The sequence below is a fragment of the Pongo pygmaeus genome, chromosome 8, assembly GCF_028885625.2.
Source record: "Pongo pygmaeus isolate AG05252 chromosome 8, NHGRI_mPonPyg2-v2.0_pri, whole genome shotgun sequence".
Taxonomy (NCBI): domain Eukaryota; kingdom Metazoa; phylum Chordata; class Mammalia; order Primates; family Hominidae; genus Pongo; species Pongo pygmaeus.
In genome coordinates, this window is record NC_072381.2 from 49,893,517 (window position 1) to 49,918,289 (window position 24,773).

The following is a 24,773-nucleotide window of genomic DNA, read 5'->3' on the forward strand; positions in this document are numbered from 1 at the left end:
GTAACTCTTGTGCTTGGCAGACTTTGTATCTGAGCTTTATCAGAAAATGTGGGCTCCACTTACAATGAAGTTCCTGTGAGGTCAGAGCTAGGGAGTGGCAGCCTTATTCATAGCAGTTTTTCAATAAATTGCAAAGGCTTTTACAATGACCCGTAAATACTCATTTTTCTTATAGTGAAGTAAATATATGACATAGGCTAGTAAATCTCAGATGTGTAATATCATAACTTAGCATGAGAGTTTAAATTGGCCTAGATTTTCAGTATCGAAGTTTAATTGTTCATATATTTGCTCCAGCTTTTCTTTTCCTAGGATGCCCCAGGTATTTTCCAGAAACACTTAGAATAAGGGTACATAGATACATCAAGGACATTCATAATCCCAGTGTTCATAGTGGGAAAATTTGAAAGCAATTTAAGTGTCTGTCAACTTGTTAGAAATAACTCGTACCTCTATAAAATAGCGTCCCATAGAGCTCTTTAAAAGGATGAGAAAAGTCTGTATGTGCTAATACATGGAAAGATGTTGACAGTATATTAAGTGAAAAGCTACAAAACCAGATAGAATATTACCTCAATTAGGAAAATAAAAAGAACTTACACATTTATGTATATGTTTGTTAGTATACACATAGAAAAATATCTGGATCAATAGACACTCAAATGAGAATGTCTGAGGGGGGTGATATGTGGCACCTAATTTGTGAGCTACTTTGTCAATGTTATTTTTAAACATTGACATGTTTACCCTATGAAGGAAAAAATAAAGAGTTACTTCAAATGGATATCTGAGTGATAAATAATAACTACCAACTGCCTAAGTGCATTTGATGTTTTTGTCATTTTCATGTTTGGGAAGCAGTATACCATAGTGTTCTTTGCAGTATTTCTCTGTGAGTACTGGGTACACTAGAGGCACATGGTACAGGAGCTCCTCAGGACAAAAGTATGCTTGATGCATGTCTTTAGAATCAGCCAAGTTCAGAATATGACTGAAGTCCATGTTTTTCCTTTTTCCCATAGATGTTGCCAGAGGAAGATTACTCATTTTAGTGGAAGCCAGATTGTCAGCCCTCTGTAAATAAATTGGAGAGTGACTATGAGATCCTTGAAAAGTGAATACTCAAATAGTTGCTCTGTGTTTGTGTGCATGTGTCTGTGTGTGTGTCTTTAGTTTTAAAAAGAAAGATTTATTATACAAAAGCTTGCATTATTAAAATTTAGTTTTAAGTACTAATACTATACCGAGTACTTTGCAGTCACACATTACAGCATTAATGGCTAGGGCTGAGAAGCCAGTAAACTAGAGGGGGGTGATAGCTTGATGTGGCTGCAGCCTCATATTTGATTTTAATCTAATTGTGAGTTTGCCTTTCTCCTTTTCTAGGTTTCCTGGTGCCTATCTTAAAGGCAAGAAGTATAGGCCCCTGTTTGACTATTTCGTGAAGGTAAGCTTAGGGACCACTACTGTGGGCGCTCTCCACAATCCGATTATTTGATAGCTGCTGTGTTGTGAGAAGTGGAATTGATATTACTTTTATGAGTGTACCTGAATCCAGAAAGTCTGCTTTAGTGCCAACAAAATTAAATTGTGTTGCTTTCTTGTTTTAGAGGATTTTTTTTTTTTAAACAGTCTTCTCTGTCCCCCAGGCTGGAGTGCAGTGGCACAATCACGGCTCACTGCAACCTCGACCTCTTGGGCTCAAGTGATTCCCCTGCCCCTTCCTGAGTAGCTGGGACTACTGGCACACAGCACCACACCTGGCTAAGTTTTCAATTTTTTGTAGAGACAGAATCTCGCTATGTTGCCCAGGCTGATCTTGAACTCCTGGGATTACAAGCATGAGCCACTGCGCCTGGCTGGGATTTTTTGTTGTATTTGAGACGGAGTCTTGCTCTGTCACCCAGGCTGGAGTGCAATGGTGCGATCTTGGGTGACTGCAACCTCTGCCCCCCAGGTTCAAGCGATTCTCCTGCCTCAGCCTCCCGAGCAGCTGGGATTACAGACATGCTGTAATTTTTGTACTTTTAGTAGAGATGGGGTTTCACCATCTTGGCCAGGCTGGTCTTGAACTCCTGACCTCGTGATCCACCCGCATTGGCCTGCCAAAGTGCTGGGATTACAGGCGTGAGCCACCGTGCCTGGCCAAGCTGGGATTTTTTTATTTGAATATTTTTCTCAAATTGTATGAGGAATCACTTTACATTTGATTGGATTTTTAGGTGTATATTTTTATTGCACGTAGTCTACATATCATGCAGGGTATTTATTGAGATTTTTGTTTGTTTTGACAAAGATAAGATAGTAATCACAGTGAAACATCGTGTGTAAAGGTAAACACAATTTTATTTCAAGGAGGTTAATGAGGCAGGTGTTTTAAATCTAGGCACCACGACAGAGCTCATACATTTAGCACCTTAGTTTCTTCAGAGTCATAAAGTTGTTTTATGTGGTTTTATTTTCTGACAATGGAGAATCCACAGCTACAGTTGCAAACCCTGTTGTCCCCACTCCCACACTCTCTCACCGAAAGAATAATGTCAAGGAGGAATTCCTCCATCCTTATTTAAAGGTCTTGAAACGAGATAATGAGCAGACCTGGCCTTATGGTTATGTGGAAATAATAATCAACTGGACATATCACTTACATCCCATCCCAGAAAAAAATGTTCGCTGAACCCTCTGTTGTTTCTGTTCTGTGTGGGGAGAGTCTGGTTGATTCAGGAGACCTCTGTAGTTTGGGCCCTATCCACAGTGTGTGTGTTACCCGCCTCTTCACTTTTGTGCCCCTTGAGTGTTTTCCCACATTTCTCGTTGCCTACGTAATAGCCTTCCTCCTCCCATGTTGCTGCCCAGTGGATTTCCATATGCTCTGCCCTCATCCCATTCCTCCCTGCAGGCGTTAGTTACTTCCCAGCATTTAGGATGTGCCCTCCCCAGTCGGTGTGTGGCAGAGCTGCTTCCTGACCACATCCTCCCACATTACTTTAGACATATCCTTTATTCAGTCAAACTGGCTCTTCCCTTTCCTGCTTCCCTGCCTTTCTTTAATTAAGTTTTCCTACCATTTTAAAAGGCTTCATCTTTTTCTTATGTTGATATCTGCCGAGTTAACTCACCCTTCAAGTCTGAACTCAGATGTCATCTGAAAGTTTTCTGAAATGCATCTTTGGTTTCTCCCTTGGAAAAATGTCATTACTTCATTCCATTCTCCTATCATATAGCTTAACATACTTCGTTTTATGTTGTATTTTTTTTAGTATCTAAAATCTCTTCCACTGGATCAGTGACTCTTCACCTTTCTGAATCACAAAACCTATTGAGAACCCAAAAACTCAACCCCCTGAAAAAATGCACACGGATACACTAGACAGGAACTTTAGGTTAAGTAGAGGTCTGTCTGGAATATGCACTTGGTACATATTAAGTTGAATAACACCTACTCATTAAATAAGCTTCTTAAACTGCCTGAAACCTTCAGTGACTTTAGGCAAGTGCTATAAATCGTTTGACCCAGGTTAGAATCATCTGATGTCACTGAAATATACCTGTTGTGAAATATCAAGGGAAGCTGAGTCAGCGGACACAGCCTATGGAGCAGCACTGCCGCTCCTGGTGGTTGGTATCTACTGAGCTGGGTGGAAGCAGCCCAGCCATGGCCTGGGTAGGCCCAAAGTAGACCCTGAGAGACAAGATGCAGTGACTTTGTCTATACTACTTCTAAGTATAGAACATGTAACTAAGTATACATGTAATTCTAAGGACCCATGTATTCTTTCTGTTTAAACTATCAAAGTTTTAGCACCTATCATACCATAACTTCTAAAATGTTTCAAGGTGATTTGGGTTACAACAATTAAAATTTTATGGTTATTTTTCAAGTTTAGTTTTAAGTTCCAAAGAAACCGAGTGCTGTATTGTAATTGAAAATAACATTGTATTTGCAACCAGAAGACCTGTTCCAGGTACTGGCTTCATCACTGCTAGTTGTGTGATTTGGATAAGACTAAATTTAACCTTTGCTCTGAGTTTGCTCATCTGTGAAATGCAAATACAGCCAGAATATTTTTAAGACATGGGAATACTAGTAGCTTGTTCACAGGATTATAAGAGTTAAACATGAAAATCATTTGTGAAAGTACTTTTTACCATTGCAAAAAGGAAGGAAATCAAAGGGCCAGTTTGGCAGAAACAAGGGTTTGTGGAAAGAAATGTAAAGAGATGAAAGTAAAAAGAGTAGATCTGTTAGCAGTATATGTGTTAACATGATGATATTGCTGTTGCAAAGAAAATGAAATTGAACACATTTCCCCTGAGTATTAAGGTGATGGAGCACCTGTAAGTGGAACTTACTACAAGTGGCTCCCACCTGTTCCTTTCAAGATTTGCCTTTATGACTGAATAACTTGAGCTGAGTCGAAAAGAAAAAGAGAAGCAAAACATATGCAGTGATTGAAAATGTACCAGGAAGTGAACAATTTAGGGAGCGTGCTTGCTGAGACTATCCTAAACTGCATACTGGGAGCAAAAAGTTGGGGGAGGGAGAACTAATGAAAAACATCAGTTTGTAACCAAAGAAATTAGAAATTTTTATCTGCCATTCTCCAGATAATTATTTCATTTATAAGTGGTAACTTTTTATTTATGGGAAAAAATGTATTGAATTAGCATGTTTCTTCCCAGCCTGAATTATTCTTTCTTTTCTCTTTCTGAAGATAATTTTATCTGTTAAAAGCATTTTCAGGTTCTTAGGAAAAACTGTAACACAGTAATGTTTATCCCTGAAGCCTGCTGTCCTTTCCAGTGTAAAGAGAATGGCGCTTTCACTGTGCTTGTTGACAGCTATGTGAAGGAAGAAGGCGGCCACAGGGGTTTTCTACCAAGCTCCTTACTTCAGTGCTGTGAGTAGCATAAGTCCGGCAAATGTATTTGAGTATGTCGGTAGCCACTTTTCATAGATACGGAGTCATGTGTCTCATCATGTTGAGTTACCAGGTTGGCCTCTTTTCTGGCTCACTGCCTGCAAGATGGCTTGTAAAATTTGTATCTGCAATTCCCTTTCATCCTAAGCTGATTTCTGGAAAGAGTGGGCCAAATCCGGTAAACTCTTTTTGGTGTGCAGTTGTATGAGTTTTGATAGGCATGTAGAGACGTGCAGGTGCCTCAGCCACCAAGATACAGACCATTCCCATCACCTCTGCTGTGTTCTTAATTAAATGTTCAGAAGAGGGAATCTGACCTCTCCCCTCAAGATGGTACTCTACAGGTAATTTTATATTTTGACCAGAATAATTTTTCTAAAAACACATTCCTTCTCATGTAATTTGTGTATGAATAAAAGCAGCATAACATAAAGGCACATGCTTTACAGTAAACAACCTCTCACCTTAAATCATGGCACTGCCACTAACAGGCAGTTCCTGGGTACATTGCCTGGCCTATCTGAACTTCTTTTACCTCCTCTGTAGCATGGTGTAGCACCTACATACACATTCCTCTAGGCTTGATCGTTTTGTCAGTGAGACGGATTGGAAATATGGCTTTGTTATAAAAGGCAGTGACAGTAGTCTGCCCTCATTTGCCATTTTGCTTTCATGCTTAATCTCTGGGTTTTTATTACTTTTATAGATGTAGAGGGTACAGGTGCAATTTTTTTTACATTGATATGTTGTATAGTAGTAAAATCTGGGCTTTTAGTGTAACCATCATTTGAATTTTTATTATGGAAATCTTGAAACATACACAGAAGAAAATATTATAATAGACTTTTTTTCACATCCAGCTGCATTAACTCAACGTTTTGGTAATCTCTCTTGTTTTCTTCCTCTGTACAGTAGCACACTTTTTTATTTTGGCTGGAGGATTTAGAAGCAAATCCTCAACCTCATGTCTTTCATGTCTCTGACTGATAAGGACTTTTATTTTCAGTACAGCCACCGTGCCATTGTTACTTGTATCCAATGAAGTCAGCAGTTCCTTAGTAATCACCTAAAAAGCTGGTCCATTTTGAAGGAAGGAAGTATTCTTGATAATACTACTTAAGAGTTTTAGTAACTAGTCAAATACTGTTCATAATCATTTTAGGGTCAATTAACTGGTATGGTTATCCCACTGTTAGTAGAGAATTAAAAGGTAACTTCTTGGTTTTGAATTGCAGTTTAGGTTTTTTTGTTTTTTTGTTTGTTTTTGTTTGTTTTTTTTTTTTTAGACGGAGTCTCGCTCTGTCACCCAGGCTGGAGTGTAGTGGCAGGATTTCGGCTCACTGCAACTTCCATCTCCTGGGTTCAAGCGATTCTCCTGCCTCAGCCTCCTGAGGTTTTCTTTTTTAAATGTGGGTGTTTGTCATTGACTCTAGAGTTATAGCTCATATATCTATTCTGAATGCTGTGCATGTTAACGTTATAGAAGATTGATACTTTAAACTATAGCTTTTAACCCCATTTGGTAAATTTTTTTTTTTTTTTTTTGGCAACAGGGTCTCCGTCTGTTGCCCAGGCTGGAGTGCAAGGGTGCAATCTCGGCTCATGGCAACCTCTGCCTCCCAGGTTCAAGCGATTCTCCTGCCTCAGCCTGCCAAGTAGCTGGGGTTATAGGCACCTGCCACCATGTGTGGCTTATTTTTTGTGCATCTAGTAGAGACGGGGTTTCACCATGCTGGCCAGGCTGGTCTCGAACTCCTGAACTCAGGTGATCTGACCGCCTCGGCCTCCCAAAGTGCTGGGATTACAGGCGTGAGCCACTGCACCCGGCCTTGGTAAACATTTTGTGAGAGGCCTTCCGTTGCACTTGGACCAGGCAAGGGTAGTGTTTGATCTCCGCAGAGTCTGTGCACTTGTGCGTCATCCTGTTGAACATCACTGGTTGTGGATGCATTCAGGAATGCTGCTCTTAGCTTAATGCACTGGGTAAAGTTACTTGTTTCACACTCAGTGGTTCAAATTGCTGCACTTAGGGGCTTTTCCTGTCCACCCACATGACACCACACCAGTCAGCCTCAGCTGAGTTACCTTTAGTTTACAGGTACCTTTAGTTTACCTTTAGACTCCAGTCAGCAGTCTTGAGTTACCTTTAGTTTACAGGACAAAGTTGATGACATGTATATGTTACAATATAGAACAATTATTTTGGGAATCTGTTACCTCATCCTCACACACATACATAGACTGTTTTATTCTTCCCTCCCTTTTGTCTTTTCTCGGGATGACTATCAGGTCTGTATGGACTTTATTCGGAAAGACTCACTCCCCGTTTGCCCTGTGGATGCTTCAGGCTGCTTCACAACGGAGGTGACAGATTTCGCAGGACAGTATGTGAAGGTCTGTAATCCATATGGCATAGAAGGGTGTCTGTTACTTTTGATTAGTCTCTATCATCATTTATAATTGTATTGTAATTCTTCTAGGAAGTTGTTTTTGTTTAGTTTTGTCATCACATAAAATCAGTAATAAAGAATAGATGTTATCAGTTACGTTCAGAGGGTCTCATACCTTTAGAGGAAGCATTCTGAAATTTCACGGGGAGAGATCAGAAAAACTCCAGTTCATGCCTCACGAAGCACCTTTGTGACCTTGGGGTTGTCATTTCATATCAAAAAACTTTATGACCTTAAATGTTGTGGAATGTACTTGAAAATTACTTAAAGTTAGTGACTAAAAATAATATTTGTTATTTGTGCCTTTTATTCATAACAGGGTATCACATTCTAGTAATACATTGTTCCTAAGTATTATTATAGTATGTTTTAATGGCTAAATTTTAATTTTTTTAGTAGGATGCTGACAAAAGTATCATCAGGACTTTGAAGCAACAAGGCTGACTTCTGGTTGCTACCACCTTCACTCACAGCTACCCTTTTTGCTGGAGGTCAGAAGAAGAAACAAAGACTGTGTTGTAGCTAGAGCTTCCAGCCTGTGCTTACACTTACCATATGTGCCCATTCCATCATATTTGTGGTGTTCATCTCATTTGTATCCTTTAGAGTTGGTTTGGGAAGCCACCCTCTTATGTCATTTTTAGGAGACTTGGGTATTTTGTTTGTCTTTTGTTGTTGTTTTGAGACAGGATCTCACTCTATCGCCCAGGCTGGAATGCAGTAGCGCAATCACGGCTCACTGCACCCACCACCTCCCCAGCTTAAGCAATCCTCCCACCGCAACTTCTGAAGTAGCTGGAACTATATAGGTGGCACCGTCACACCTGGCTCATTTTTGCATTTCTTATAGAAATGAAGTTTCGCCGTGTTGTCCAGGCTGGTCTCAAACTACTGGGCTCAAATGATCCTCCCACCTTGTCCTCCCAAAGTGCTGAGATTACAGGCTTGAGCCACAGCGCCTAGTCTAGGAGAGTTTTATGAATGGCTAAAAATGTTGCTTTCCTAAGGAACTGTGTGAGAAAAATAGACCTGTACAAATCTGTTTTGTGTTGTGGCCACATTTTTTTTAGGATGAGAAACATCTCTAAAATTTTGTAATAGAGTTTATTGAAAAATTTAATGTGATTTTAACCTTTAATATAAGACCATGCTGTAAAAGTATGGGTGAAAATGAAATGTTCAGTTGCATCGTGTTTGCTTTCCACATTGCCTCTTCTGTGCTGAAGTTGAAGTTGACATTGTTTCTTAGATAATTGTCACTAGCAGAACTAGTTTTTTCTAGTCTTGTTCTTGTATTAGTTTTTGCCTTTCTTACTATTGTGGAAAGATATGACCAATTTTGAAGTCTTAGATGTTTTTATCTATAATAAAAATGAATATTAGCAGAAGGCCAAGTAAGTGATGATGCTGTCAATAAGACATGAAAAGTCAGTCTTACCCTAGTGCCTACTAGTCTCAGCCTGAGCAGCTATGTGTGTTTCTGCTTCCCCAGATCAGACACTCCTCTAATTTACAAAGCAGTGCCCAGCTGGTTTGTGCGAGTGGAGAACATGGTGGACCAGCTCCTAAGGAACAATGACCTGTGCTACTGGTGAGCAGTAAGATGTGTTTCTTCATAGTGTCTTTCGTCATGTGGTTAGTATGGTTTACACTTCCCCCAAGTTATAATTTTAATAACTGTCTTTTATTGTGTATTATAATAGCTATCTTCTCTTCTGTGTGTTTAGGAGCACAAAATAATTCAAATAATGTTACAGAACCAGAAGTAACATCCTTCTTGTGATAAAGTATGTAAGGGAGTATTTTTCTTTTTAAACTCATTGGAAATGATAAACCACCATTTATTCGATTTATGGAATGAAATAACCTTGGAAAAATATGGCTGTACTGCCAGAGTTTGCTAGCCTTCAATAATAGTCATTTTCAGAGTAAACATTATTTTCAGATATACCTGCAAAAAGCCATTTGTACTTACTCTTGTCGGTCCTGCAGTGGATGATGTACCCTGTGCTTGGCTGTATGGATAAGCTCCAAGCACAGAAGCCTTTGCTTTCCACAGCTGATATGTGTCCTACAGGTGATAGCCCAAGAAGTATCATTTCAGCCTCTGGGTACAAAGTGAAACAAGGCTTGAACCTGTGTATTTCAGATGGATGTTTTTCACTACAAGTTTGAAAGGTAATCACCACTCTTACTTCTCACAAGGACCCAACTAGAGTCTAGAAAACTGTATTTGAGTTTAGGAGAATGGGGAGAATCTCAGGGCAGCAAAGGAAATAGTTATAAACTGTAGCTTTCTAATATTTCTTAGCAGAGTGGTCTTGATTTCTTAAAAGACAACTTTTCATTTGTAGAGCTAGTAAGCTAATTAGTTCCCCTAATGTATAAGATACTAGATACAGAATATTAGTAAGATAGCCTCAAGGGGGTGCAGGCATATAAACTGATCTTTGAAGTATAAGGCAGTAACTGCCTAGGAATAAAGAGTACTGGGAGTGGGAGGGATGCAAGAGGATAGATGCAGAGGGGAGAAAGGCTGCATGGCAGAGGGCAGGCATGGGCAAAGCCAGTTAAGTGAGAAGGATTCTAGGGAACTTGCCTCATTGTCGGAGCCTGAAATTCAAGACCAAGGATGACCAGAGAGGAGGCTATAAGAGGGCTGCTAGAGCAGCTACCAATCCCCTGGCCTGTTGGCCTTTGCTTAATGAGTTCAGTAAAACTGCTATGGTGAGGATAATGTGAAGACTAGAGTTGTATGGATGAGGCTGGCTAGAGTTAAGGTGACTGGTTACAGGTATGTGGCAGCCATACTCCAGTTGACGAGGAGGACATGGGCCTGTGTGCTGTGGGGTTATCTATTGGATGTAGGTCATTGATGGCAGCACAAACTGCTGTGTGTGCTATGTTGTCCCTTTAGAAGACGTTCTCTTTGCAGTGAGTGCCACGTTTCCAGAGTGTTTGGTCCACAAAGCGTTATACAAAGGCTCCTGTGGATATTATTTACATGTTGAATTTTTCCATATTGAATTGCTAATGTTCTTATGTGATTGGTTATGTGATCTGTTTATTGCAGGGTCCCAGAGTTGGTATGAGAAAAATGATTTGCAAATTGGCTGAAAGATGCACGTGACTTGACAATTCCCAGAAACAGATACTGGGGCATCCCCATCCCACTGTGGGTCAGTGATGATTTTGAGGAGGTGAGGCGGGGCAGTATTTCCTTGTGTTGATTTTTACTAAAGCGTTTTGTTCATGAAATCTGAATGTGGTTTAAAAGAATAGGGTTTTTTTTTCTTTGCCCCTTTATTTCATCTTTTTTCCTCTTTATTCCTTTCTAGCATCATGACATAAGATAATCTGTTTTTAGGATTTTTAACTTTTTTTCCTTGAATTAAATACAATTTATAAAACTTTCCTCTGTAAAAATAAAAGGATACAGTTTTCTCAGGGAAATACACACTTTAAATTTTTTTGTGTGTGTTTCCCCGATGTCTTTTCTTCCCCCTACAGTAAGGTATGCTGTTAGCTTATGGTTAAACTGACTTTATAGATGATGAAAAAAGAAAACTTGAAAAGAGATTTACCAAAGCATTTAACATTTAACTTCTAAAATCAAATGAATAAGAGGATGTGTGTGGATATACAGATGTATATGGATATACTATGTCCTCACTTAATGTCATACAGAGGTTCTTGATAACTGTGACTTTAGGCTAGGTGTGATGGCTCCCACATGTAATCTCAGCACTTACGGAGGCCAAGGCAGGAGGATCGCTTGAGGCCAGATATTTGAGACCAGCCTAGGTAACATAATGAGGTGCCATCTCCACAAAAATGTTTGTTAAATTAGCCAGGCATGGTGGTGCACGCCAGTTAGTCCCAGCTACTGGGACCTCTCAATGACATGAGGCGAGGACTTACTATACAGATAGATCTGTGTGTTTGGCCTTCTGTCCAAAGCTGACAGCATTGTTGCAGTGACGAGCAGCAGCACTCTGGGGACCTTGGTGAATCTCCCATGGGGACCTGAAAGGCAACAGTGAAGTAGCTGAATCAGAAGACTTTTCAGTACTGAACAGGAAGGGCAGAGAAAGAAGCCACCAGTGTTCACTAGGAACGGAACGTCCTTGGGTGAGAACCCACAGCAGCTCCTACTTGGTGTGGCCTTTGTCAGATGATCCCTCCATTCTGAGTGCCCCAGCTAGCCCCATCTCTCAGCTCTTCACCTGGACATAATCCTAGCATCCTGTGGCTTTGTCTGATTGCTTTAATTGGGTCCAAGCACAATATAGTCAGGCGCCACATAATGTCATTCAGTCAATGACAGACCACATATACGACAGTGGTCCCACAAGATTATGGTACCATATGGTTACTGTGCCTTTTCTGTGTTTCATAATGTTTAGAAACTCAAATACTTCTGTTTTAGTCTGTTTAGTGTTGCTACGAAGGACTACCTGAGGCTGGATAATTTATAAAGAAAAATAGTTTATTTGGCTTTATGATTCTGGATGACTGGAAAGTTCAAGACTGGACATCTGCATCTGGGGAGGACCTCAGGCTGCATCCACTTATGACGGAAGGCTGGACAGGAGCCAGAGTATGCAGAGATCACATGGCAAGAGAAGAAACGGGCGGTGGAGTGCGGGCAGGCTCTTTTCAACAGTCAGCTCTCACAGGAGCTAATAGAGTGAGAACTAACTCACTGCAGAAGGAGAACATTAGTCTGTTCACGAGGGATCCACCCTGTGACCCAGACGCCTCCCGTCGGGCTCCATCTGTCAATATGGCCACACTGGGATTAAATTTCAACATGAGATTTGCTGGGGATAAACCATAGGAAAACCAGAGCATTTACCATTGTGTTACAGTTGCCTGCAGAATTTACTACAGCCACATGCTGTACAGGTTTGTAGCTTAGAAGTAATAGGCTCCACTATATAGCCTATGTGTGTTTTAGGCCATTCCATCTAGGTTTATATAAGTGTACTGTGATGTTTGCCTAAGGAAATCACCCTAACAATGCGTTTCTCAGAATGTATTTCCGCCATTAAGCACTGTATGACTATAATTTAGCTCTAGGTTTTTCTTGGGAAGATTCCAGATTAATGAGCCAGATTCAGGTGCCAGGAGGAAACTAAAATGCCCTAGAGAAATAATCTAAGATGTTTCACTTACGCCGGTTACTTTGATGATTTGCAAGTGATAAACCCTTAATACCCATTGAGAGTATGGCTATGAATGTTTAAGGTTCTCTCTAGGTAGGGACTCCCTCTGATACTGGGGTGGAAACAAAGGAGCAGTGTCAACCCTGGCCTCTTCAGAGACTAAGACTAAACTGTGTCTTTCATGAGAGAGAAGCCACATTAGCGAATACTATCCTTCAGCCCAGACTTGTGTGTTAATGTGCCTTTATAGGAAATCATCAGTCTCAGGCTGAGTGGCTCACGCCTGTAATCGCAGCACTTCGGGAGGCTGAGGCTGGCTGATAGTTCAAGTCCAAGAGTTTGAGGCCAGCCTGGGCAGCATGGCGAAACCCTGTCTTTACAAAAAATTAGCTGGGTGGGGTGGCGCCTGCCTGTAGCCCCAGCTACTTGGGAGGCTGAGGTGAGAGGATCACCTGAGCCCAGGAAGCTGAGGCTACAGTGAGATGTGATTGCACCACTGCACTCCAGCCTGAGCAATGGGAGTGAGAGCCTGTCTCAAAAAAAAAAGGAAAAAGAGAATTATCAGTCTCTCAAACTAAACATGCATGCTATATAAATTAACTCAGTATGCTCTGTTTGGCTCTAAGGAGCTCCTGCTGTTGAACTTTGTTTTTGACAGGTGGTATGCGTTGGGTCAGTGGCAGAACTTGAACTGTCAGGAGCAAAGATCTCAGATCTCCACAGAGAGAGGTCAGTTTCTAAATGTTCGATTCACTTCAGTTTTACCATTCTCCTATTAAGACCTGGTCTCTAGCGGATTACAGAGCCACACATGGAAGTGACTAGCCTGATGAATTACTTTGTTGATGACTCATGTCATATTGCAGTATTGTGGTCTCTGTCCTTGTGAAATGTGAGGTGAATGGTGCATAACCTTTCAGATGGAGGATTCATGGTACTCTCTGAAAGCCTTTGAGAATTGCTAATATTTCTGTTTGCAAATGTGTATAATATCTTGTCAGGGTTTTGTGTTTCCTATTAGCAATTAAACTGCAAGTTCTGTTATGCTTACAGTTAATAGAAATGACTACTTTTCTGTTTGTTAGTGTTGACCACCTGACCATTCCTTCACGCTGTGGGAAGGGATCCTTGCACCGCATCTCTGAAGTGTTTGACTGTTGGTTTGAGAGTGGCAGCATGCCCTATGCTCAGGTTCATTACCCATTTGAAAACAAGAGGGAGTTTGAGGATGCTTTTCCTGCAGACTTCATTGCCAAGGGCATCGACCAAACCAGAGGATGGTATGCCCCCTTGTTCTTTCATCACATGTTTTATTGATTTATTTTATTTAGGGAGTATTTTACTAAGTCGCTGCCATTTATCTACTGGGTGATGGAGAGATTGTGGCAAATAAGACAGGCTACATTCCTGCCCTCTGCCCCCCACCACCAAGCACGGACTAATTAAAGTGCCTTTTGAGTAGGACTCTCCCACTACAATAGGGCTGTAGTTTTACAATTTGAATGATCTCACTGGCATTTTGGAATATATGTGTTATACTGGATGTTAAAATGATAAAAAAAAATTAGGTGTTCTTAGCTTACATCAGATCATTTACTCAAATGTTTGAGTATTGGCATAAAAGACAGTAGTTTGGGTGCTAGAAATTTGAGGGATAGTTGGCAGTGTGCTCAGATATTGAGGCTAGCCTTATAAATCAACATTCTAAAAAAATCCAGATTTTTAAAAATATACCTATGGGAGAGGATTTGGGCATTGATTTTTATCTGGTGCCTTAGGTAAAGCAGTTCCTTAATTGGAAGAAGATGAATTACTTTCTTTCAATGGATTGGCTTTGCTGGCCCAGATTTTATTTACTTTTTTTTTTTTTTTTTTTTTGGGACGGAATCTTGCACTCTGCTGCCCAGGGTGGAGTGCAGTGGTGTGATCTCAGCTCACTGCACCCTTCACCTCCTGGGTTCAAGCAATTCTTCTGCCTCACCCTCCCAAGTAGGTGGGTCTGCAGGCATGCACCACCACGCCCAGCTAATTTTTGTAGTTTTAGTAGAGATGGGGTTTCACCGAGTTGGCCGGGCTGATCTCAAACTCCTGACCTCAAGTGATCCGCCCGTCTCAGCCTCCCCAAGTGCTGGAATTACAGGTATGAGCCATTGCGTCCAGCCCAGGTTTTAAGTATACATTTATAGTAATGTTTCTGCAGGAGTGTGTTTAAGGAATTGTTGGTGTCATTTTCTCTCTTTGACAGCTTTGGGTAATCATTGAATTCAAGTCTTCATGTTCAGGAATGTGCTGTCTTCAGATTCCAGTCCTTTTTGTCTATAGGAACAGCTCCCCAGAACAAATTCTATTTTTAGAAAGGGCTAGACGCCTTACCAGTGAGCTTGTTGCTTTGAGAAGTAGCAAAGCCTGTTAGCTGGTAGCAGTCCTCATGTGGGTCCTGTGTCCTTGTTGCCTGCCTCCTTCTCTGTCCCTGAGGCCTGGGCTGCCTCTCCTGGGCACCAGGGCTCCTCCCAACTCTTCTTTAGAACTGGGAGGGATATCTGGATCGGTGTTTATGTTAACCATGGGGTCTGGTCTCCTCAGCTCATGTCCCTTGATGTTCTCAGAGTGCAGGACTAGGTCAGAGAGGCAGGAGAGCATCACCCCTGGGACAGTGGTCAGGGATATGAGTTCATTTGGGGAACAGGCTAGCTAGCACATAAATGAGGTACACAACATTTTACACAATAAGAGCATTTTCTAGTCTGCCTTATCACTTTTGGGTAAGAGTGCATTTGCATCTTTTGTCATCAAATTGTCTTTTCCATATGATCTTGCGCCAACTTCAACACCCATCCTCATTTTCAGCTAGGTCCCTCTGGGTGGTCCTAAGAGGCCACCCAGTGCTGCCATGTGGCTCTCCACACAGACTTCCTGGGAGGCCTGGTAACAGAGAAATGGTCAGTAAATCACTCCAGACCTTTATTTGGGTGTTTTTTCAAATCATAGACAGTAATTTGATTGGTCTCCAGTAACCAGGATTAAGAATCATTGCTTTAAGTGATTATCAAGACATGACTTATGAAAAATAGAAATTCAGTTCAATGAATAAATAGAGTTTCTTTCTTATGCTTGGACTTCATTTCTATTTTTATTGAACTGTTTGGGGTTTTTTTTCAGGTTTTATACCCTGCTGGTGCTGGCCATGGCCCTCTTTGGACAATAGCCTTTCAAGAATGTAATTGTGAATGGGCTCGTCCTGGCAAGGTAGGTCAACTTTGTTGTAGTGACGGGTGGAGCTTTGTCTCCACTGTTTCTCAAGAAGGATTGTGTGAGAGCAGTCAACTTTGTTGTAGTGACAGGTGGAGCTTTGTCTCCACTGTTTCTCAAGAAGGAGTATGTGAGAGCTAAGCCTGATGGAGGAGGAGGAAGGGGAGGACTTTCAGTCCATTATGTTACTGCTACTACTAGTTCAGTCCATTATGTTTCAGTCCATTATGTTACTGCTACTAGTAACATAATGCTACTAGTGATATTACTAGTAATAAAATAGCATTTACTGAACTTAGCATTTTATGAAATACTTTTGCTTATAGATCTTATTTAATCTGTACATCAGCCCTTCCATGTAGATTTTGTTGTCCTTTTTTTTTTTTAACACATAAGGAAGCTATGGGTTCTAGTGACCGCAGGTGCCCAGGATCAAAGCTAGTGACAGCCACACTAGGCTTGACCCAGGTACTCTGCCACCAGATCCCATTCTTGCCCTCATCTGAAACTTCCTCCCAATGGGCATTATTTCCCACTTTTTGCTATTGTAAGGAGGTCTCATTTTTCCTTTACTTTATTACCTCTAGTCATTAAGAATAAAAGTAAACATAAGTAAAAATTTTAAAATGAAATATTTACCCACAAAGAAATCCTGCTGTATATGCTGTGAGGAGGAAGAGGATGTCACCTAACATTTTGTGCATCCTTATTTTTTGCCAGGCCCCACTGTGTGCATTTTCACATTTTAGCTCATTTAATCCCCAGAACCATTTGAGATGGGTCCTATAATCCCATTGTGACCTTTGAGGAATCTGAGGGACAGGAAAAAGTAACTTGTCAAAGGACACACAGCAAATGAGTGGTAAATGCAAATTTTGAACCCAGGCAGTCTGCCTCTGTAGTATGTGTGCTACTTTTTTTTTTTTTAATTGAAAATTGTATTGAGGGCTGGGTGCCATGGCTCATGCTTGTAATCCCAGCACTTTGGGAGGCCATGGTGGGCGGATCACCTGAGGTCAGGAGTTGGAGACCAGCCTGGCCAACTTGATAAAACCCCCGTCTCTACTAAAAATACAAAATTAGTGGGTGCAGTGGCACACAACTGCAACCCCAGCTGCTTGGGAGGCTGAGGCACAAGAATCGTTTGAACCTGGGAGGCAGAGGTTAGAGTGAGCCAAGATCATGCCACTGCACTCCAGCCTCGGTGATAGAGTGAGGCTCCATCTCAAAAAAAAAGGGGGAAATTGTATTGAGATCATTGTGGATTTGCATGCAGTCATGAAAAATAATAGAGATCCCTTAAATTCTTTGCCCAGTTTCCCCCAGTGGTCACATTTTGTGAAATTACAGTGTGTATGACAACCAGGATATTGATATAGCCCACTAATCTTACTCATATTTCCCTAGATTTACATATACTTAGTTGCTTATACGCATTTACATGTACACAGCTATCATGTGTAGGATCCTGTATCCAGCAGCACAGTGAAAGTACTGAATGAATTCAACATCAAAGGCTCCTTCCTGCATTGCCTTCCCCTCCTGCCTTCCCACTGTCATCCCCAATCATTGGCAAACACTGGTTTTTTCTCCATCTCTGTAATTTTGTCGTTTCCAGAATGTTATATAAATAGAATTATACAGTAACTAACTTGGGGGAATCGGCTTTTTTTTTCTTTTTTTTGAGACAGAGTCTCACTCTGTCACCCAGGCTGGAGTGCAGTGGCGTGATCTCGGCTCACTGCAGCCTCCATCTCCTGGGCTCAAGCGATTCTCCCATCTCAGCCTCCCGAGTAGCTGGGACCACAGGCATGAACCACCACACCCAGCTAATATTTTGTATTTTTGGTAGAGACAGGGTTTCACCATGTTGGCAGGCTGGTCTTGAGCTCCTGAGCTCAGGCGATCCACCTGCCTCGGCCTCCCAAAGTGCTAGTATTACAGGCATGAGCCACCACACCCAGCTGGCTTTTTTTAAATCCACATAATTCCATTGGGATTTCAGATGACTGCAAATACCAATAGTTCGTCCCTTTCCATGGATAAATAGCATTCTGTATTATGGGTATGCCATGGTTTGTTTGATCATCCACCTCTTGAAGGATATCTGGGTTGCTTCTAACATTTGGCAATTATGAATAAAGCTGTTGTGAACAATTGATTATAGGTTTTTATGATAATGTAAATTTTCATTTCTCTGAGATATATTCTGGCACATCTTTCTTCTTCAGTCTGCCCTGAAGCTTCCTCCTGGACTTACTATGATATTCAAAATGAAGTTTGCAAATATTAACAAAATATCTTACCATTGTACCTTAACACTGTTTGTTTGTTTGTTTCTTTTTTGAGACAGAGTCTTGCTCTGCTACCCAGGCTAGAGTGCAGTGGCGCGATCTTGGCTCACTTCAGTCTCTGCCTCACAGGTTCAGGCAATTCTCCCGCCCCAGCCTCCCCAGTAGTGGGGATTACAAGTGTGCACTGCCACGCCCAGCTAATTGTTATATTTATGCTAGAGACAGGGTTTCACCATTTTGGCCAGGCTGGTCTCGAACTCCTGACCTCAGGCGATCCACCTGCCTCAGCCTCCCAAAGTGCTGGGATTACAGGTGTGAGCCACCGTGCCCGGCCTATTAGCACTAACTTCTAAGTTACTCCTTCCCATTTCCTTTTGTGTATTCCTGTTTGCAAATGATTTGTATCCTTAAAACAAGATCATCTGTGATACTGAGTTACTTAATTGGCATCTCCCTTTTGTTTTACAAGTGATGGCCAAAAAATGAGCAAATGGAAAAAGAATTAACCAGATCCAGTTTCCATCATCCAGAAGTATGGTGCTGATGCCCTCAGGTATAAACCAGTGCTTTGCCTTGTGTGTATCTATTGTGTTTTTATGTAAGCATCTCCTATACTATTAGTCACTATTCTTAGATTTGGTTTATAGTTAGATTTTTAGCAACATATCTCTGTTATTTGGATGTTATGTTGGTATGGTTGTTGATTTTAAACCCCCAAAATAGTTTTCTAAATAATAAAGGCATTTTTAAACCTAGAGGTCTGTTTGAGGAAGAGGACCTGTGTTGGGTGTTGTTGAGCTGTCCAAGTCCTCCCCAGGCTAGATGCTGATTGCCTCTGCCTTACTTCTAGGTTCCTTTCTAGGTTCCCTGTCTTGTTGGTATTAGAATTCTCTTTCATCATTTATTTTAATTTTGTACTTACAGAGCCATGTGAGATATATCTATGCCAGAGGTAATAAAAATACTCATATCGAAAAGCTTTTGGAGAAATTTGAGCCACTGCTTGAGGTAGTTGTAATCATGAAAGCACACAGTGTTCAAGTTGAAAGGGACCTAGAGATCTTGTTCAGCGTCCCTATGTCCTAGGCATGAGACCAGTGCCCAGGCCTGTGACTCAGCACCTTCACACAGTACCTGTGTTGCCCAGGAGCCATTAGTGGGGCTCTCCCCCAACTCTCCGCTGTCTCTTAGACTCACCCTTGGCACTGCTGGCCATTTGGGCTGTGTAATTCTTTGTGGTGGTAGTTCTTTGTAGGATGTTTAGCAGCATCCCTAACCTCTGCCCGCCAGATGTCAAGACTGTTCTGTGAAGGCAGGCTCTTCCTTGTGAGTCCCTGTCTCTGCAAGCAGCAGATGCAGGTCATGTCCGTGAGAAGGACACAGTGGTTCTTGACGAGGACCAGGCCAGCCTTTCTCTTAGTGCTGGTGTACCCCATTGGTCCTGCAGTGAGAGTGGCATAAGATGCATTTCTGTGCTATACAGTGCCATATTTTGGTGTCAGATTATATACGTCTTTTATAATTTGCTAGGTCTCTTACAGAAAGTGAGAGTGAGTTTTGTGAGTTTTAGATTGACCATTCAAAGACTATTCATAGTTTCCCCCTTTTGTAGAAAACAGGACTGATTTTCATCTTGCTCTCTCAATATGTTGAGTAGTAATAATTGGTTTACTGTCTAAGTATCTTTTCTGTCTAATTTTTCTCTCTCTTCCAGATTATATCTGATTAACTCCCCTGTGGTGAGAGCAGAAAACCTCCGCTTTAAAGAGGAGGGTGTGCGGGACATCCTTAAGGATGTACTGCTCCCATGGTACAATGCCTATCACTTCTTAATCCAGAACCACCTGAGGCTCCAGAAGGTATGAGCTGTAGGGGGCTGCACATGTACCTGCCGTGTCTCCACGGCACTCCCTTCACCAAGCTGTGAGGTGGAGCTCTGCGTGAGACTTTAGGGCTGCTGTTCTCTGCTGCCTGATGCTGGGGTAACTTAGAGCCATGGGGAGGCCATACATGCAGGTGCAGAAGGTATCTAGGGTCCGGGCTGTGCCAAGACCATGGGCCCTAGCCTGCAAAAGAGTTATGTCCTATAGTTGTTTAGTCGCCCAGTTCTGTTTTTTTTGTTTGTTTTTTTTTTGAGGCGGAGTCTCAGTCTTGTCGTCCAGACTGGATTGCAGTAGCACGATCTCTGCTCACTGCAACCTCTGCCTCCTGGGTTGAGGCACTGCCTCAGCCTCCCCAGTAGCTGGGATTAGAGGCACCCACCACCATGCCTGGCTAATTGTTTTGTATTTTTAGTGGAGACTTGGTTTCATCATGTTGGCCAGGCTGGTTTTTAACTCCAGACCTCAGGTGATCCACCCTTCTTGGCCTCCCAAAAGTGCTGGGATTACAGGCATGAGCCACAGCGCCCAGCCTAGTCAGCCAGTTGTTGGTACCAGAAACACCATGTTGGGTGAGACACCCCTCCCCTTATGGAACCAGTGGAGTGGGAATTGGGAGAGAGAGTAAAGAGTCAGCAACTTTTAGAGAGAGCACCCAGTGAAGGCGGAGTCACAGGCTAGCTAGGGCTGGCCACTTGAGATGGGTGGTCAGAGAAGGCCCCTCAGTGGGGTGGCATATGGGCTAATCTGAGAGTGATAGCAGTTCTCAATGGAGTTTTCAGTGGGTTGTTAGGGTCACAAATAATAGTTGTGATGTATGTGGAAGTGTACTTCAATGGCAGTTACCTCCACACCCAGGAGTTACTTTCTCACCTGAGAAGCCCTTGTTCTAGAGCCACCTTCCATGCCCCACAACTGACCACTGTCAGGGTCTATCACCTTCATTGCACATGTTCCTGTATGGGCTTTCAAGACCTGATTTGGGGTCAGAGTTCCGATACGCACACCTGATCTCCAGCACCTTACAAGTAAATTGCTTGTAAGTAAATAACTGTTGAATGAAAATGAGATATTATTCCTGCTTGAGCAGTTGAAAAAGCTGGTTGGAAAAATGAACTCTTGTTATCTCACTCCAGCAGGCAGGTCACTTCTGCTCCCCTTGGGCTCTGGTTGTTCTTCTAATGAGGACACATCATGTTCACCTGAGGCACTCAGAGTAGCCTTTCCCCAGGAATTGAGAAGGGCAGTCATCTTCCCCAGGCTCCCAGCATTCCTCCTCTCTGCAGCCCTGCCACCTGTCCTGCATGTGGTTCTCTGCCAAGTAGGGCAAACAGTCCTTGGGCAGGTGCACTCTGCAGGCCTCCACTGGTGTGGGACTCAGGAATACAGGTGGGGTCAAAGTTCCCCACAGCCAGGGTCCATCTGAACATACCAGCAAGACACAGACTCCATGATCAGGGGCTTAAACCCAGAGGAAGAGTCACATTATCACTGCCCTGCTAGCCTGGTTGTGGTGCTGCCAGAGAAACAAAGCAGGACATGAGTTCTGTTTGTGAAGCAAGGACTTAAGATCAAGGAGGATTTTGCAAAGCAAAAAGAGTGGGATAGAACTTTCTGGGTAAAAAGAACAGCCTTAGCATGGAAATTATTTCCCAGTACTCATTTTCAGTTTGTGGACAATCATTCAATCCTAGACAGTTTTACTGTCCTTCCTTCCTGAGGTTTAAAGTAACTAAACCCTACACTTTTCTGACAAGATTTTAGAATCTCTCTCAATTCATAATTACTCTTTGGTGCAGAGAAGTAATGTTTTCCTAAACTCTCTTCAGTTTACTCAAAAACATAATTAATTGAGGACTTAATGTGCCACATTGGTGCTTACCTTGAAAATATTGCTGAAAATCAGAAATTCACATTGCCAGTAGGGTCTGGGATTTTTTCTTTTTGTTTTTGTTTAAGTAATTTAAGAAGTTTATTTCCTGATAGTAACTTTCTCCCCAAGTGTGCCAGTGTTTCATTAATTGTTCCTTCCTAGGAGGAAGAAATAGAATTTCTCTACAATGAGAACATGGTTAGAGAAAGCCCCAACATTACAGACTGGTGGATCCTGTCCTTCATGCAGTCCCTCATTGGCTTCTTTGAGACTGAAATGGCAGGTGAGTCTCTCTTGGTCTGTCCTCCCAGGAATAAGGACTATTCTCTTTGTAACTGCCCTTTTGATATTTAGTAGTGGAAATATTGAGAGAGACAGAAAATTAAATAATTGTTTCCTTTTACCTCTCATATAGTTTTGTTAAGGCTTGTGAATTGTCGTGATATCGTTGTTTCAAGGCCCTGGGGACTTCTGACCTGGTGTGGTGGCTCACGCCTGTAATCCCCAGCATTTTGGGAGGGAGGCCAACGCAGGCAGGTCACCTTAGGTCAGGAGTTTGAGACCAGCCTGGCCAACATGGCGAAACCCTGTCTCTACTAAAAATATATTTAAAAAAAAAAAAATTTAGCTGGCCATGGAGGCGGGCTCCTGTAATCCCAGCTACTCAGGAGACTGAGGCAGGAGAATTGCTTGAATCTGGGAGGCGGAGGCTGCAGTGAGTCAAGATTGCACCACTGCCTGGGCAATAAGAGCGAAACTCCATCTTAAAAAAAAGCCCTGGGGAATTCTGTCTTTAGGGGTTGTCCTCGTGGTCTCAACCCTCCACAGAAGAGCTTTAGAGCTGGATAGCCATAGGTTCAGAGCCCAACTCTACCACTTGTTCCCAATCCAGAGAGTTGCCTGAAGTCTGACCATCAATTTTCTTTTTTTTAAATGGGTACTTAGTAGATGTATATATTTATGGGGTACAGGAGATATTTTTATATAGGCATACAGTGTGTAATAATCATATCAGGGTAAATGCGATATCCATCACCTCAAGCATTTATCATATCTTTGTGTTGCAAACATCTCAGTTATACCCTTTTAGTTGTTTTTAAATGTACAAGAAATTATTGACTATAATCACCCCATTGTGCCATCAGATGCCACTCTTATTCAGTCTATCTTGACCTTCAGTTTATCTGCAGAATGCCCAGTAGTGTTTGTAAGGCTTAAGTAGAGATGATTTACATAAAGTAGCTGGCAGATGATAGGTACTCAATAAATAATACTTGTTATTAATGCATTTATAACTTATTTTTAGATCTATTTTCATTACTAAATAGACCCCTTCTTTTCCAGAAAAATTAGAAAAGTCAGAAGAGCAATAATGAAATGGACATTTTGCTGTATTTCTATTAACTAACAACAGTGAGTTTGTTGGGTAATTTCACAGAGATTCAAAAAGTACATTATGTTGGCTTCCTTAAGGTTTGAGATAGTCACAACCATAGGTCCAGGTAAGAAATCTAGGACACCTCAGACAATCAGTTAAAAGTGGGTGGACAGAGGCCCTGGGTCACAGTGAGGGCAAAAGAGGGCAAGGCAAATCCACCCTTACAGGGCTCTGTGGTTACTGCTGCTGTTGGGCAGGAGCAGCGGCCGCCACAGACCTGGGATTCACCATTAGCCTAGATACGGGCACATGCTGCTCCCTGGAGTAGGCGGTGCTGCCCCATTTAGCACACAAGGACTGCTACAGGATTTGTCCACCTTGTTAAACATGTAGAAGGATCACGACAGTCCAGCTGTTGTTGCTCAGATAGACATAGTTGAAGATGGAAGTGAGTGTGAGGCTGAGTGCTGCCCTGGGGAGGGCAGCACTGGCAGCCCAGCACACTCTCCCCAGACATGCTCACACCTGTGTCCGCTTTTCCCTCCTGAGTGATACGAGTGGGTGGGAAACGTGGGGATTGTTGCCCGGACCCCCTTCAGTATTTGGGCACCAGCTGCCATGACCTCCTGTGAAGCTGGGTCTGGAGAGAGTGCATCCTGGCTGGAGCCTGGTCTGCCTGGAAACTAGAGGTCGGCAGCCACGTTTTGTGGGTCGTGTTTAAGTCCCGGTTCTGCCGGCCTGTCAGCTTCATGTCCTCCACTCCCTCAGCAGCACTGTGGGTGTGAGAGGACCTGCCTCACAGGGTGGTGGTGGCCTGGGTAGTGGCTGCTGCTGCTGCCCCTGTGTGTTATATGTTTATTCATTGTATGTGGGGTTCATTTGGGTTCATTTACTCCCTCAGAGTTGAAACAAGAACATAGAAAACCTGGGCTTCCTGGAAGGTAAAAAGTGCTGTGAACCCTAGAAATCATTTAGACAGGTCTCAGTTACTGAAATCACCTGTAGAAGAAAGTGTGACCAGCTAACGATTCTGGCCTGGGGCTCAGCCCACTGGCACCTGAGTTCTGGTCTTCCTGAAAAGCAGCAGAGAGCAGCTCTACCCATTGCAACTTCTCATCTCTTAGCTTAGACCAGAAGCCTCATTAACACTCCCTGGACTCTTTTCATTACTATAAGTTGTATTTGTTTCTAAGTATTGGTCTTATTCTTTTTGTTTTTGATGTTTGTTTTTATATAACAAAGAGTATTAATTAAAGGGGAGGTGAATGAGAATCCGTAAAATAAGCCTTGCCTCAGACAATTGGCTAAACACCCTTTCTTTCCTACTTGATCTCTGAGTTTCTCAGGGAACCCTTCAAATCCTCCTAATTCCTCAAGAGCTTCACTACCTCTGATGCTGCTTTTAGTCGACTTATGTTTAGAAGGCCAGTTCTATTTTATTCCTAGCCTGTGCCAGAGTTTCTTAACTGCAGCACTATGGACAGTTTGGGCCAGGTCATCCTCTGTGGTGGGGCTGTGCTGTGCATTATAACTGAGCAGCATGTCTGGGTCTACCCATT

At 42.3% G+C, this 24,773-nt stretch overlaps 1 pseudogene; it reads left to right on the forward strand.

Annotated features, from left to right (window-relative positions):
* The window catches only part of LOC129006834 (isoleucine--tRNA ligase, cytoplasmic-like), a 77,743-nt pseudogene that overhangs the window by 21,106 nt on the left and 31,864 nt on the right, over positions 1–24,773 (forward strand).